We start from the raw sequence: 16,455 nt of genomic DNA on the forward strand, positions 1-16,455 counted from the left end.
CCTCCATAGTGGAGATATTATTTCTACATATATATTGACCGATGCCAGTTACACCGTCTAGTTATTGGCTATCACACACGTGCGTAACGACATGCCACACAGGAAAAACAAGGACAATAAGGCTTATAGTCACCATATTTTCTTGAATTTACAACCAAATGGGATGCCCCTAATCATTGAGCATGTGCAGAATGCAACGTTTGTCGTTACTAGGTGGAATAATGTTTGTACTCACCAAAATCATGCGGATTTCCTTCCAAAGGAGTGCCAATGGGTTCACAAACTTGTCTGAAAAGCAGCATCGAATTATGTTCTTTGACTTTCAGGGGTAAAAAGTCCTCTTTCGGGCCGAATTTGAGGGTCCTCCGGGCCTCATCGCACAAGCGAAGAGTATTTTCTAGATTCTCACGCTCGTCGCGAGCATTTTGATTACTTGTGCGTCTGAAATAGACTCTGAATGAGAAAGTTATGTCCGTTTTAGTCAATACCGGCCCTTTATATGGTAGTCCTTGAAAGAACTTCATTTTCCCGTGATGCGTTCTTGCGGCCGCCTCCAAATTTTGTGTCCTCCATAATGGAGATATTGTTTCCACATATATATTGACCGATGCCAGGAATGCCCTCTTATTATTGGTAGTCACACATGTGCACTACGACATGCCACACCGGGAAAACAAGGAGAATAAGGCTTATAGTTGCCGTATTTTCTGGAATTTACAACCAAATGAGATGCCCCCGATCTTAGAGCATGTGCAGAATGCAACATTTGTCCTTAACAGGATGACTAATGTTTACACTCACCAATATCTCTTAGATTTCCTTCCAAAGGAGTGCCAATGGGTACAGAAACTTGTTTTAAAAGAAGCGGTGAATTATGTTCTTTGAATTTCAGGGCAAAAAGTCCTTCTTAGGGGCTGAATTTGAGGGTCCTCTGGGCCTACTAGCGCAACCAAAGAGTATTTTCTAGATTACCTTGCTCGTCGTGAGCATTTTGAGTAATTGTGCATTTGAAATGGACTACGAATTGCAAAGTTATGACTGTTTTAGTGAACACCGGTCCTTATATGGGAGTCCTTGAAAGAACTTCATTTTCCCGTGACGCGTTCTTTCGGTTGCCCCCAAATTTTGTGTTTCCATTGTGGAGATATTGTTTCCACATAAACATATTGACCGATGCCAAGAATGCCCTCTTGTTATTGGCTGTCACACACGTGCGTTACGACATGCCACACCTGGAAAAACAAAGAGAATAAGGCTTACGACAGAATCAAGATAGTCATACCTGTTGAGGGAGTCCTAAACTAAGGGGTCCTCGGACAGCCGGACTATATCTTTGGCCGGACTGTTGGACTATGAAGATACAAGATAAGAAGACTTCGTCCCGGGTACGGATGGGACTCTCGTTGGTGTGGAAGGCAAGCTTGGCGATTCGGATATGTAGATTCCTTTCTCTGTAACCGACTTTGTGTAACCCTAGTTCCCCCGGTATCTATATGAACCGGAGGAGCTAGACTTCTAGAGTTGAGTCACAACAATCATAATCTCATAGGCTAGACTTCTAGGGTTTAGCAATTACGATCTCGTGGTAGATCAACTCTTGTAATACTCATATTCATCAAGATCAATCATGCAGGAAGTAGGGTATTACCTCCATAGAGAGGGCCCGAACCTGGGTAAACATTGTGTCCCCTGCCTCCTGTTACCATTAGCCTTAGACGCATAGTTCGGGACCCCCTACCCGAGATCTGCCGGTTTTGACAACGACATTGGTGCTTTCATTGAGAGTTCCTTTGTGTCGTCGAAGATAGGTGTGATGGCTCCATCAATCATCTACAACAATGCAGTCCAGGGGGAGACCTTCCACCCCGGACAGATCTTCGTATTCGGCGGCTTCGCACTGCGGGCCAACTCGCTTGGCCATCTAGAGAAGATCGATAGCTACGCCCCTGGCCATCAGGTCAGATTTGGAAGCCTGAATTTTGTGGCCGATATCCGCAGAGACTTGATCTTCGACGGATTCGAGCCCATGACGGCTATCCTCGGCCACCACGATGAACATGACCTAGATGTGTCATCCGGCTGCACACAGGAGCTAGCGCCTGTTAGTGCCCTGGCCCTAGATCCGGAGCGGACTGCGTCATTCGAAGAAGGGAAGCTTAGCCCCACTGCGGAGGCCGTAGACTCAGCGGCGCTGGAGCCGCACACAGACCCAACATCGAGCTTGGCTTGTGTTTCCGGAACCTCGGACTCGTCTCCGGCCATGGACTCCGGATCGTGTGCATGTGCGTCCATCAAACCTGATTGGGCGCTGGTCTTAGAGTTCAGCTCCGTGGACATTTTCTAGCACTCGCCTTTTGGCGACGTGTTAAGATCATTAAGATCCCTCTCCTTGTGAGGGGACTTTCGGCCGAACTATGTCCAGCTCGAATGGGAAGCGGATGATGAAGAACTTCGTTTCACACCCACCACCCACTTTGTAGCCAATGTCGATGACTTAAACGACATGCTCGATTACGACTCCAAAGACATCGACGGTATGGACGATGATGCCGAAGAGGAGCAAGAACCACTGCCTACAGGGCGTTGGACAGCCACCTCCTCGTACGACATATACACGGTGGATACACCCAAAGAAAATAACGGCGACGATGAAAATCTAGTCGAGGATAAATCTCCTAAGATACAGCCGAAGCGCCAACGTCAGCGGCGCCGCTCTAAGCCACGCTGTAGTAAAAACAGCAATACCGTGACAGAAGAGGATAACACTCCGGACGGTGCCGAAAACTATGAAGACCCCATTGAGCTGACCTCCGAACAGGAGGAACGGGAAAATGGGCGAGCCAGCCCTGGCGAACATGCCGCGAATGAAGACTCGGAGGATAGCAACTACCTTCCGCTCTACGAGGACGAGGTTAGCCTCGGTGACGAAGATTTCATCGTGCCTGAAGAGCCCGCCGAGCAGGAACGCTTTAAGCGTCGGCTAATTGCCATTGCAAGAAGCCTAAAAAAGAAGCAGCAGCAGCTTCAAGCTAATCAAGATCTGCTCAATGAATGATGGACTAATGTCCTAGCAGCCGAGGAATATGGCCTCGAGCGCCCAAACAAAAGCTACCCGAAGCGCAAACTGTTGCCACAGTTCGATCATGAGGTGCTGGAACCCAACCTACCAAGGTACAGTATGGCTGACCGACCACCACATGGCCGGGACAAAGCGGCACCTCAAGCCGAATACCAGCCCATAAGACCTCGCCGAACAAACAGAAATACAACAGCTCGGGGATATACACATGAACTGCAACGCAATTTGGAAAAGAGAGCAGGTCAAGCAAGATCAATCTATGGATCACAGGGGCGTGCCTCGACGCGTGACGATGGCCATCTGGCTGAACGTGACAAACATAACCACGTCCGGGCTGAAAACCGCAGATGAGCCCCATCCAAGCTACTTCACGACTTGGCCTGATATAGAGGCGCCACACACCCCCTTTGCTTCACTAACGAAGTAACGGGACATGATTTCCCAGAAGGGTTTAAACCCGTAAACATCGAATCATACGATGGCACAACAGACTCCGCCGTGTGGATTGAGGATTTCCTTCTCCACATTCATATGGCCCGCGGCGATGATCTTCACGCCATCAAATACCTCCCGCTCAAACTCAAGGGACCAGCTAGATACTGGTTAAACAGTCTTCCCGAAAACTCCATTGGCAGCTGGGAGGAATTGGAGGGCGCCTTCCTCGACAACTTCCAAGCCACATATGTCCGACCTCCTGATGCCGATGACCTAGGTAATATAATCCAACAGCCCGGAGAGTCGGGCAGGAAATTCTGGACTCGGTTCCTAACTAAAAAGAACCAGATCATCGACTATCCGGACGCCAAAGCCCTAGCGGCCTTTAAGCATAGCATCCACGACGAATGGCTGGCCAGACACCTCGACCAGGAAAAACCGAAGTCCATGTCAGCCCTCCCGGCACTCATGACCCGCTTCTGTGCGGGCGAAGACAGCTGGCTAGCCCGTAGCAACAATAATACAAGCGAACCTGGCACTTCTGAAGCCAGAAATAGCAACGAGAAGCCCCGACACAATAGACATAAGCGTCGAAACAACGGCGGTAGCACCGAAGACACGGCGGTCAACGCCGGATTCAGTGGCTCTAAGTCCGGTCAGCGAAAGAAGCCATTCAAGAGAAATAATCCAAGCCCGTCCAGTTTGGACCGCATACTCGATCGACCATGCCAAATCCATGGCACTCCTGATAAACCAGCTAATCATACCAACAGAGAATGTTGGGTTTTCAAACAGGCCGACAAGTTAAATGTCGAGAATAAGGAGAAAGGGTCGTAAAGCGACGACGATGACGAGGAACCCCGACCACCGAACACAAGGGGACAGAAGAAATTTCCCCCCAAGTCAAAACGGAGAATATGATATATGCCACCCATATCCCCAAGAAGGAGCGCAAGCGTGCACTCAGGGATGTCTACGCGATGGAGCCAGTCGCCCCAAAGTTCAACAAATGGTCCTCTTCTCCGATCACCTACGATCGCAGGGATCACCCGACCAGTATCCGTCATGGCTGTTCAGCCGCACTGGTTCTTGACCCAATTATTGACGGATTTCATCACACGCGAGTCCTCATGGATGGTGGCAGCAGCCTGAACCTGCTCTATCAGGATACAGTGCGCAAATGGGTATCGATCCCTCAAGGATCAAGCCGTCTTAAACCACCTTTAAAGGAGTCATAACAGGTGTAGAGGCCCGCTGTACGGGCTCAATCACACTGGAAGTGGTCTTCGGATACCCGGATAATTTCCGAAGCGAAGAGTTAATCTTCGATATCGTCCCTTTCCACAGCGGTTATCATGCACTACACTGCTTGCTAAATTCAATGCGGTGCCACACTACGCCTACCTCAAGATCAAGATGCCCGAACCACGCGGTGTAATAATAGTCAACAGAAATATGGAGCGCTCCCTCCGTACGGAGGAGCACACCGCGACCCTTGCAGCAGAAGTACAGAATAGCCTTTTTAGGCAAAACCTAAATTCGGCAGTGAAGCCCCCGGACACCGTCAAGCGAGTCCAAACTACTCTGTGGCAGGACGGTCCAGCTCATCCAGAGCTTGACTAGTAATCCGGCCTCTGTCCCAGTCCTGATCAAGCAGCGACATTTGTGCCACGCGTACATAACTACACACTTAAAATACCATGGACATGGACGGAGGCATAGCTAGACCGTGGTCCACAATGCGGCTCAACCACCCCTGGACCAGCATACCTTTACTTTTTCTCTTTCTTTCAAGTTTTTCTCTTCTTGAGATAACCTGATCATCGGGCCCATCACGGGACGGATACACCAAGAAGGCAAGGAGCTTTGATGTATAAGGGAATACGCAGGTGGCCTTTGCTAATGATCACTATACCTATTGTACATACCCACACGCAGCTCGCTCTTGGTCATGGCATGTTAAATAGCCTTACTTGCTTATCGCATTACTTGTACAAGTACGCCTTGACGTATTAATCAAATTACAATGGAAAATAATTTGTAGCGTCAGCTTATTACTTGATCTTTTCCTTTTCATTGTATTTTTATCAATTGCACCCATACACTCTGGTGCGCATTACTTCGCCAGGGGCTTCATTACACCCCGCAATACGGCAATCAAGTCCGAAAACTTTTACAGTACAGTTCGGCACCCCGAACTTATAGCACTATATGCATCGGCTCCGAATCATGTCTTTGGTCAATAGTTGGGTTGCCCGGCTCCTGTGCTTACTATCTTACGTTCCGCTCTATCAGCTAGGGTAGTAAAGGGAGAACTACTGCGATTGTGTCCCGGTTCTTCCGGATGAGCACCTCAGTTGAGAAAGCCAAAAACTGACTGTCATGATGCGGTGAGAGCTGGTTAGCTGTTCGAGAGGTTTTCAAATCCTTAGAGATTTTTCCGCTTTATGCGACGAATCGGTTTTTATCCGATTAGGCGTGTATAGTGCCCCAACTTCGGTCTTCTGAATACCAGGGGCTTCACCAAAATTTTCATTGTCAAACTCCTATGGCTAAGTGAGGGTGATAAAGCCGTATAGTCCGATTGCCTTGTTCGTTGCATTAAACACCTCCTTTAAGGACCAACATTTGGAGTAAAGAGTGTTTATATTTATCAAGAACACCCCTGTACTATCTACATGGGGGCAAAAGCCGACGACTGGCCAACTCTTAGATTTTCATAAACGGCCGCACAGGAGGTAACTTTTTTATAAGTAACAAGCAGTATATTACATAACAAACTTGTTTCATATTATAGGACAGGATAACATGATTTTTTTATGGGAATATAACATCCTTCTCACATTGCTCCAGGACACCATCGAAATATAGCTTGGGTCGGCGGTGCTCCTTGCCCTTAGGCGGCCCCTCGGTCATCAGCTTCATGGCATCCATCTTCGCCCAATGCATCCTTGCGCGGGCAAAAGCCATCCGTGCACCCTCAATGTAGACCGACCGCTTGATGGCTTCAAGCCGTGGGCAGGCACTCAGAAGCTGCTTCACGAGCCCCGAAGTAGCTGCTGGGCATGGGCTCGGCAGGCCACACCCGGACTATTAGGTCCTTCATGGCTAGTTCGGCCGCCTTATGCAGCTCGACCAGCTGTTTCAGCTAGTCGCGAAACGGCACCGAAAGTTCTGGTCCAAGGTACTAAGACCAGAACAACTTCTCTGTAGAGCTCCCTCCTACGGCTCGGTAAAATTGTGCAGCATCTGATATGCTACATGGAAGATCTGTAAACCCCCCTGGAGAGGTCCAAATCCGGGTAAGTAACAGGAATGTTTCCTTCACATATCTGCTTTGAATAATGAAATGCTGACCCGTTGTAATCTTCTTGGCCGCTTGGATCTCCTGGATGGTGCTCTGGCTTCGGCTCGGGCATCTTGTGCGCTCTGGTGGGCCTTGGCAAGTTCGGACTCTTGAGTCTTCGAGTCATGCTCCAGGGACTCATACTTCTTGACGGCGTCCTGGAGCTCTTGCTGGACCTCGCTGACCCGGGCCTCCTGCTTCTCGCGTGCGGCGTGTTCCTTGGCCGTTTTGTCCTCGACCTTGGCCAATGCTTTCTTGAGGGCCGCTACTTCGGTCGTGGCCCCTAATAAGTTCATGACACTTTCGTCAGCACGAACCATTCATCATTCATAAATATACGCGCAGGTTTAATACATACCTTTGCTTTCCTCAAGTTGTTTCTTCACGAGGCCAAGTTCCTCCTCGGCCTGCTCCATATTCTACTTTAGTCCGGAGACTTCCGCAGTGTGAGCAGTGGCAGCCAGCAGCGACGCCTGCTTATTCACATAGACATATTATGTTAAACTCCTGCGAAAATTATTTTGATCCTCTGTTTGCCTTTTTTTCGAACACCGAACGGAGCATCAGGGGCTACTGTCTATATTGTGACATTCTTTTACAATTACTTACCTTAAAGCCTCTTAGAAGGCTAGTGCAGGCTTCGGTCAGTCCGCTTTTGGCAGATTGGACCTTCTCAATCACCGTACTCATAAGAGTACGGTGTTCTTCCACAATGGAAGTGCCTTGTAGCGCTTCTAGTAATCTATCCGGTGCCTCTGGATGGACAGAGGTCACCGGTGGAGTTCGCTCGCCTCCCTCGTTCGAAAGAGGTGGCCTGCCTGAATCCGGAGCAGCTAGGATCTCCGGAGCTGTATGCGGCTGACGGCCGAATTGGATACGGCCCCCATCGTCGGTGTCCATGGGGGTTTGCTCCCCCACGTGTCCGGAAGCCTGGGCTTCACCCTTTGGCACCATCGGGATGGCCTCCTGAGCTTCTCCCTGGCTTGGGATCCTTCGAGACAACACCTCGGTGTTGTCCGTGGCCTTGGGGGAGCAGGCCGTCGAAAGGGATGTGTTGTTCATCGCCGACGGGTATAGCGACTCCTCCAAAGAGGAGGACAACGCGATGCTGGATTGGGCAGGGCTGCAAGTGCGTGATCTAGGACATTAAAAACAATAAAGTAAAAATGCCAGATATATTATTGTGTCTGGACACTTACAAGTTGGCTAGGGGCTTGGCCCTGGGCTCCCACTCCCCGCCGCTGTTGGTGGCCGCTGCGGAGTTGTCAGGAAGGGAAGTTTTCCCCTTCTTGGACGCCTTGGCCCCCCCATGTGTGGAGGCCTTCCTATTCTTTCTCCCCCAGTAGGGGGGATGGATTTCTTCTTCCTCCTCCTCTTCCTCGTCGACTTTGGTAGAGGACTGCGTCTTGGAGTCTTCAGACGTCACGCCCGAAGTGTCGTTGTGACGGAGACCACTTCTGGTCCCCGGGGCCTTCTTTTTGGCCTTCTTCTCCGGCACCTCATAAGGTGCTAGAAACAACATCTTCGTCAGCAGAGACATTTCTGGATCTTTGGGCAGCGGAGTCGGACAGTTAATCTACTCTGCTACCTGTATCTAGGCCTGAAAAATTGGTAGGGAGGCTTAGATTCCTCCCTCAGATTTGCCAGTAAAGTATATGCCTTGAAAACATAAAAAGAACTTACCGGATTAGCCCGACGTTTTGAGCTAATCCCATGATCCTCGGTTGTGGGCGGTGGTACCTCGCCGGCCTTGAAGAGCACCTTCCAGATGTCTTCGTGCGTCGTGCCGAAGAGCTCTAGCAGCGTCTGGTGCTTGGCTGGGTCAAACTCCCACAAATTGCAAGCCCGGCGCTGGCACGGAAGGATCCGGCGGAGGAGCATGACCTGGACCATGTTGACAAGCTTGATTCTCTTGCTTATCATGTTCTATACACATGTCTGGAGCCCCGTCAGCTCGCCCGAAGAGCCCCAGGCCAGGCCCTTCTCTTGCCAGGAGATGAGCCGCATTGAGACTCTAGATCGGAATTCAGGGGCTGCCACCCAGTTGGTGCCGCACGGCTTGGTGATGAAGAACCACCCTGATTGCCACCTCTTTACGGTCTCCACAAAGGAGCCTTCAGGCCAGGTGACATTTGGCATCTTCCCCACCATGGCACCTCCGCACCCTGCTTGTTGGACGCTCACCAGCTTTGGCTTCACATTGAAGGTCTTCAGCCATAGGCCGAAGTGAGGTGGGATGCGGAGGAAGGCCTCGCACATGACAATAAATGCCGAGATGTTGAGGATGGAGTTGGGGGCCATGTCATGGAAGTCTAGCCTGTAGTAAAACATCAGTCTGCGGATGAACGGGTGAAGGGTGAATCCTAGCCTGCGGATGAAATGGGTGAGAAACACCACCCTCTCCTGGGGCTCCGGGGTGGGGACGATCTATCCCTTGGCTGGAAGTCGATGGGCGATGTCCTTGGCCAGGTACCCGGCCTCCCGGAGCTTCTTGATGTCCTCCTTCTTGACGGAGGAGGCTATGCACTTTCCTCCAGCTCCGGATCCAGACATGGTTGGAGTGCTTTTTTGGGCGGAGAAAGCTAGATCTTGGGCGCTGGAGCTAGAGAATGGGTGGGCAGAGGAAGGGGTGGGTGAATGAGGATGAACCCTTATCCCCTTATAAAGACGGTAAAAGTTATGCACCTCCCTGCTCGCCTTAAAATCTGCCTATTCCCCAAGCGCCATGCAGATGACACGGTTGGGTTACCCATGCCCGCATTGATGAAAATCCCGTGATAAGGGGACACAATCTCTGCCTTGACAAGACGTGCCAGTGAAACCGCACCTCTAAACACAGAGCGGCAGGCTAAAAAACGGTTTGAATAATGATCGGGCAGTGGTATGATGTCACGCTACAAAAAGTTGTCAGCGAATTGGACTCGTGAAATGTTATACTCTCTACGGTTGTGTGTGGTACATGTTTTGCAGAGCCAGACACGATTCCTGTGTTCGGAATTTACTTTGAAGTGTTCGGATAAGGAACCCTCCTTGCAATGTCGAAGACAACCTGCACACCGGACTCATCGTCATTGAAGCCTGGTTCAGGGGATACTTAACGAGTCCTAGACTAAGGGGCCCACGGGTAGCTGGACTATATCTTTGGCCGGACTGTTGGTCTATAAAGATACAAGATAAGAAGACGTCGTCCCATGTCCAGATGGGACTCTCCTTGGCGTGGAAGGCAAGCTTGGCGATTCGGATATGTAGATTCCTTTCTCTATAACCGACTTTGTGTAACCCTAGCTCCCCTCGTATCTATATAAACCGGAGGAGCTAGACTTCTAGAGTTGAGTCACAACAATCATAATCTCATAGGCTAGACTTCTAGGGTTTAGCCATTACAATCTCGTGGTAGATCAACTCTTGTAATACTCATATTCATCAACATCAATCAAGCAGTAAGTAGGGTATTACCTCCATAGAGAGGGCCTGAACCTGGGTAAACATTGTGTCCCCCGCCTCCTGTTACCATTAGCCTTAGATGCACAGTTCAGGAGCCCCTACCCGAGATCCGCTGGTTTTGACATCGACACCTGTGTTGTCATAGAAGTGTTCCATGACAATACCAAAATTATCATCACAAAAGTGTTAACTTACATGATGATAAATGACGCGTCATGGAAGTGCTTTGGTCAAGGGTAACCGACACGTGGCATCCACCATAACGGGTCGGTGTTAAGCTATCGGGTTCGGTTTTGGATTCGATAACCCGTTAACAGCCTGGAACAATGGGGGTTTTCCACGTGTAAAATTCTCATTGGCCGAAGGAAACACGTGTCAACTCGTCACTAGGTGAGATAGGCGCCTATGATATGTCGACATGCGCAACGGCCCAACACTAGCCCATTTAGCTTGCAAAGGCCGGCTCATTTGACTTGGTCAAAAGTTAGCGGGCTGGCCCATGAAAAGCATGTTAATGGTCTGTTCACATATAGCCCATTTTACGGCCCGGTAACTCACGGCCCATTAGGGCCTTCCCGAAATTGGCCAAACAATGTTATCTGGGCCGTCGAATATAACACCAGTCCGTTTAACTTTCGGCCTATGTATGGCCCACCACGTCTTGCAGTCCATATGAGGCCTTTCATATATTTAGGACCTTTAGTGGCTCAAGGAGACTCTGGCCCATAATGAACAGTAAATTTCTTTGTACCCATTAACGGCCCATGATTCACATGGGCCGTTTCCAGCCCATGTTAGCTTTTGGCCTACTAATGGCCCATACGTTCTTGGGCTCCTTTCCGGCCCTCGATTACTTCTGACCCATTACTAGCCTGCTCCCCTAATGGGCCAAATTTGGCCCATGGTTAGAATCCGCCATTTGTTGCTTGTTAACCCTTTGCGCCGTTTCCAGCCCGTCCTCTATTCTGGCCCATTAATGATGCTATGCCTGTGATAGAATTAAGTCTTTGCTGTCTTCCATCCTGTTAACGGCCAGTTATTGTGCTGGCCCGATACCAATTACGCTCGTTTATGACCCATGTGGACCCATTTATCCGACGGCCCGAGGCCCAGCGATTCTACGGCCCGTTGGAGGCCCATTTATCCAACGGCCCATAGGAGGCCCATGGATCCTACGGCCTGTAGGCGGGTCAAGGTTACCACGGTCCGTATATGGCCCATGGTTGTTGCGGTCACTAGCAAACCAGGGAAAAAGAAGACTAGGAAATAAGTAAGCCCAGAACTAACGCTAGGCTATTAAGCCGATTGCACAGATTACATCCACTGGGCATCAAAGTTCGCCACTAGTGCAAATATAGAGAACAACCTACACTATACAAAAATTACTTTCTGTTTTCTTCAGCCAGTGGTTGCATGTTAAGAACAAATTTTATATCGCAACAAAACAAATTACAACCATAAAACAAAAGGAAGGTTGGCATAAAAGTTAACAGTCTGGCAGATAAATGCACCACTAGAAGTTCAGAAGCTCAGTTCATTTGACCTGAATGTTACGTTTTCATATTGTACTGTCCGATGGAGCACCATAACCTTCGCCTTAATTTCTCCTAGTCTCGTCAACAACATAGCAAATGTCTGATAGTCTAATTTTAAAACCATGCTTATCTTGATGACATTGAACAATGGATGTCCTTGTTTCAGAAAGGGTCTCTATTAGGGAATGGACTTGTGTCTGGAGCGTAGATATAACATTGTTTTGAGCTTGCATATCTTGATCATAAGGCGGTTTGGACGAGATTGCCTTAACAATCAACCCAGTATTACGCAGGAATGTGCTTTTGGCACTGTTAGTGGACAGGTGCTGACCCACTGCAGCAAGAGGTGACATTGCGGTTATAGTTGCCTCGTCATCTTCAGAAGGTGGCAGTTCCACCATTTTTTCCATAGCTTGCTGAAAAGTTGAGTTTTTACAATAGTAGTACCAGAACAGAAGATATTAAGGAGACAGCAAAACCCAAAAAAAAAGCTTTGGTCTATATACAGAACTTATTTTGGTGAGCCCGTGTAAAATATTAGTTTTACTTTACTGTAAAGTACATAATAAAACCAGGTTCCAAACATATGACCATGTACCATGACTAATGTATTGTCAATTTCTTCACATTGTATTGACATCTAAGGATAAAGAGACAAAGTTTATAATACGGTAAGCATAGTATGACATCATTCATATCACAAAACAACTAAGAACAGACAAAGATGCAATTGTAACACTGTGTGGGCAAGTCCAGGACGGAACTAGATTACATATCAAGATCAAAGGAACATCACTCCTCTATTTTAAACCTTGTAAGGTGCAATGATACGCTAAGACAATTGTGTATAAAATTGAAAAGAGTAATAGACATTGGCTGCAAACCGTGCAGTTCGCTGCACAAGTCAGAGTAAGTAGTAGTTAAAAGGCATGAGGATTAAGGACTTACAACAACGGCTTTGAGTGGTGTAGTCATGCCCTTCGTGTTGTTGGTGTGACAGTAATTGAATATTTCCATAGCATTTGGTTTAGGTACTTTTTGGTCCTTGCAGGCTTTCCTCTGCATTTGGAACAAGTCAATATAGATCTGCACAGCAAAAAGAGTGAAACAACAGCTAACTACAAGAGCTCGCAGTGTGCAATATAGCTACGAGATCCTATCGTCTGTTGGAATTTAACTTTCATACGGTTCGCCTTGTTCTTTGAACAGTTCACCTCCAAGAAGATAGATTTGTGAGGCACATGTGTAAATAGGAGTTAAACATGTGACCTGATAACATACATATAATGTACTTGATACTTTGGATCAGACCAATGTATAACGAGGCCTCTCTAGTCTTCATTCGATATATTTTCCACTTGAGATGTTTGGGCAAGTTGACTGTTAGCCTTGTCTTCAAAGTGAGTTTTCGTCAAGTTATACTGATACTGTTGTAGAGCAGACTTGAAAATATGGGTGCAAGCTTGTCTGGTTGCATCATCTTGGCTATCCAACTTGAACCTCACCTGGTAAATATTATGGGAGTCTCATTATCAGCAACCTAGAAAGTATGGGATAGAGCAAGACGATATTAGTTTCCATACATTACCATACTTATAGATAAATGGTTGAGGAAGGTGTTGAACTAGGTTTCTTCTTTGTCATTCCTATATTGAATCCATGTTGGGAGGATACATTCATGACACCTAACGGCAACCAATGCCTCTCATACTAACTTGGCTGACTTTGTAGGATGTAGCATCATGTGTCCTTTTTAAACCTGCCTCAAAAGGGATCTCCATTCTTCCTCCTCTAGATTTATTTAACCTATCGAGCATTGTCCCCGATGTTTGTTTCCTCTTGCGCCTAGGTGCTAGTCCAACAACGAACATAGGAAGTGTTAGTGTACATCAAACTGTGAGACTACATATAAAGAAGCATGCAACTGTAACTTGACTCTAGCAACTACCTTCTTGCTATTGAAGCTCACAAGGTTCATTTGATCTTGCCAACTCGTCTTGTGTCAAGAGTTCTTTGGAAGTAGTGTCAGGTGGGAAGGGAGCTTGGGAACGTGCTGCTAGCTGAGTTGACAAACGAGTAACTCGTGCAGCTGGTGGTACTATGGAAGTTGTTACAACAACTAGGGCTGTCGCTGCATGTTTGGTGGCTGCTATTAGTTTCTGTTTGGCTTGTTTTGGAGCTCGTGTAGCATGGTATACGACGTTCGTACAATTTTCTGCTGGACTTTGACCTTCTATTGCACCATCAGTACCAACAGAATCTGCATAATTCTTCCACTTCCGTTTCCGTGTGTCCTCGGTACTAACACCATCCCCTGTCATTTGGTGTTCCTTCCTCTTTCTCTGTGCCATGTTAAGTCAAGCCGACAAGAAAAAGGAATAAAAATTTAGTTCTTCAGAACAAATTGATGCGTGATACAAATGAACTTAACTTTGATGTTAGACAACCACATGATAGGAGGATGTAATATGTACGAAAAACAGGACGTCATGAGATAATCAGAACTATGATGTGTAAACTAAGCAGAAGGCATTTCAATAAATTAGAAGCAATGCAATGGAAGGTAGACACCATATGAAAGATGCTACAAATATCGCTCTGCCCAGTTAATAGTGTGTGTAAATAGGGCTAGCCACCACAATAGAAGGGACAGATCGATTCCTCCCCAAGCAGACCACCAAGCAAAAGAACACCTCTCCTTGCGAGGTTGTTCTTCCCTTGTACTGTTCATCATCAGCCCAAGAGGCAAGCCACCACACCACCACACAGAAGTAGGGTATTACACCACAATGATGGCCCGAACCTGTATAAATCTTGTGTCTCTTGTATTGTGAGATCATCGAGCTAGCTGAGAGATCGCGGCGAGGCTGAGGGCGTGTTTTGGTAGGGAGAAATCTCCGTGTGCACCCCAGTGTTTGAACGTCAAGGGTTTTGCCGAAACCCGACATCCGACATTTGGCGTGCCAGGTAGGGGTGCGCCGAAGTCTTCCTCCCGCTGGTCCACGTCCCACTGCTTCATCAAATCCATGTCCGGCTGTCACATCCCTAGCTTAGGCCTTGCCTGTCTTGCATAAGCTTCCCTGCTCATGTTTGAGTTTTGTCGCAAGTTGAACTGGGGATGACAAACCCTAGCACCATATCAAGTCAAATTGGTTCAACCTAAAATATTGTTCAATGAATCCAAAATTCCTTTAAAAATGTTCATGATTTTTGTTAAAGGTGAAAACCTTTGCCAAAAATGATGCAAATATTTTTATGCCATTCTGGATATTTTAATTAATTCATAAAGTATTTGAATTGGGGCATTTAATTCCTATAAATATTATTAAATTCTCCAACAATTCGGGAAATAACTAAGGGCCTCTGAGATAATTCAGTTATTGCCCATAATTAATTTTAGGACTTATATAAATGATTTGGTGTTTTTACTAAATCAAAAACAAATTGCAAAAGCAGAAAACAGAAACCAGAATAGGAAAAAATCAGAGAGGGAGAAGAAACTTACCAGGAGCTCACCAGGCAGCCCATCTGGCCGTCCCATCCCACCAGGGGCACGGAGGTCTTCTTCCTGCCGCCAGTCGGATGCATAGCGCGTGCCCGACGCACGCATGGCCACCGCCACGCCACCTCCTGCCTCCCTGCTTGCTCTCGCGACCCCTGGAGATGCCACGCAACCCCTCCGGCCCCTCTCCCTCTCTCCCGTGCTCATCCCCTCCTCTGCCGCCCTCTCTCTTCCGTGACCGAGCGCTGCTGTCGCCGCCGCTCGCTGTAGCCACGCCCACCGGTCCTCCCTCACCGAACTGATGTGTCCAGCAGCTCCACCGCAACCTCTTCTCCCTCCTCACCGAGCTACACGATCCAGGAAGGCCGCAAGACAACGCATGTGGCCTTCTTAACCGACCACGGCTGCCGGATGCCGTCGCCCAATTCGCCCGCCCCCATCTGACCTCGAGCCCACTGAGCATCCCCTCCGACTCGCGGTGAGCTCCTCATCAGCTCCCCCTCTTTTGCGCCATCGTTTGCCTCCCCTAGCTAGCGTAGCGCTGCACCCGAAAGCTCTCTGTCGCCGGCCATGCTGCCGACGAGGCTAGCACTCAAACCCGTTGCTCCCGACAGCATCATCGCCCTCCTTGTTTTACCAGGAGTCCGGCGAGCCCCTCGAAGAGCTTCCCCGTGCCCTGTAGATGATGCCCGCTCGAAGCCGTACCTCAGCCGCTGCCGCGAACTCGTTCTAGCGAGCTCCGGCCACCCCGCGCCCTCCCGCGTGCCTCCCCTGGATGCGCGCGAGCAAGGGCAACCCTCTGGTGCCCTTGGCCTGGCCCGACACCGCCCGTAGCGCCACTCCGGCGAGCTCCCGCCGCGGTTTTGGTCTTCGCCGGCCGAACTCCGGGGAAGTTGATGTGTCACATAATTAGCACTAATGACCCTGCTAACCAACCCTCTAATAGCCACTGACAGTGGGCCCTACCCATGGTCAAACCTCAGTTAACGCTAGATTTGACCGGGATTAGTTCCTGAGTCACTGACGTGTGGATCCCACTGGTCAGGTTTGACCTGGTCAGCCACAATTGACTTGCTGACATCACTGTGATGCAATGATGACCCAGTTAATAATT

The sequence above is a fragment of the Triticum dicoccoides genome, chromosome 7B, assembly GCF_002162155.2.
Source record: "Triticum dicoccoides isolate Atlit2015 ecotype Zavitan chromosome 7B, WEW_v2.0, whole genome shotgun sequence".
Taxonomy (NCBI): domain Eukaryota; kingdom Viridiplantae; phylum Streptophyta; class Magnoliopsida; order Poales; family Poaceae; genus Triticum; species Triticum dicoccoides.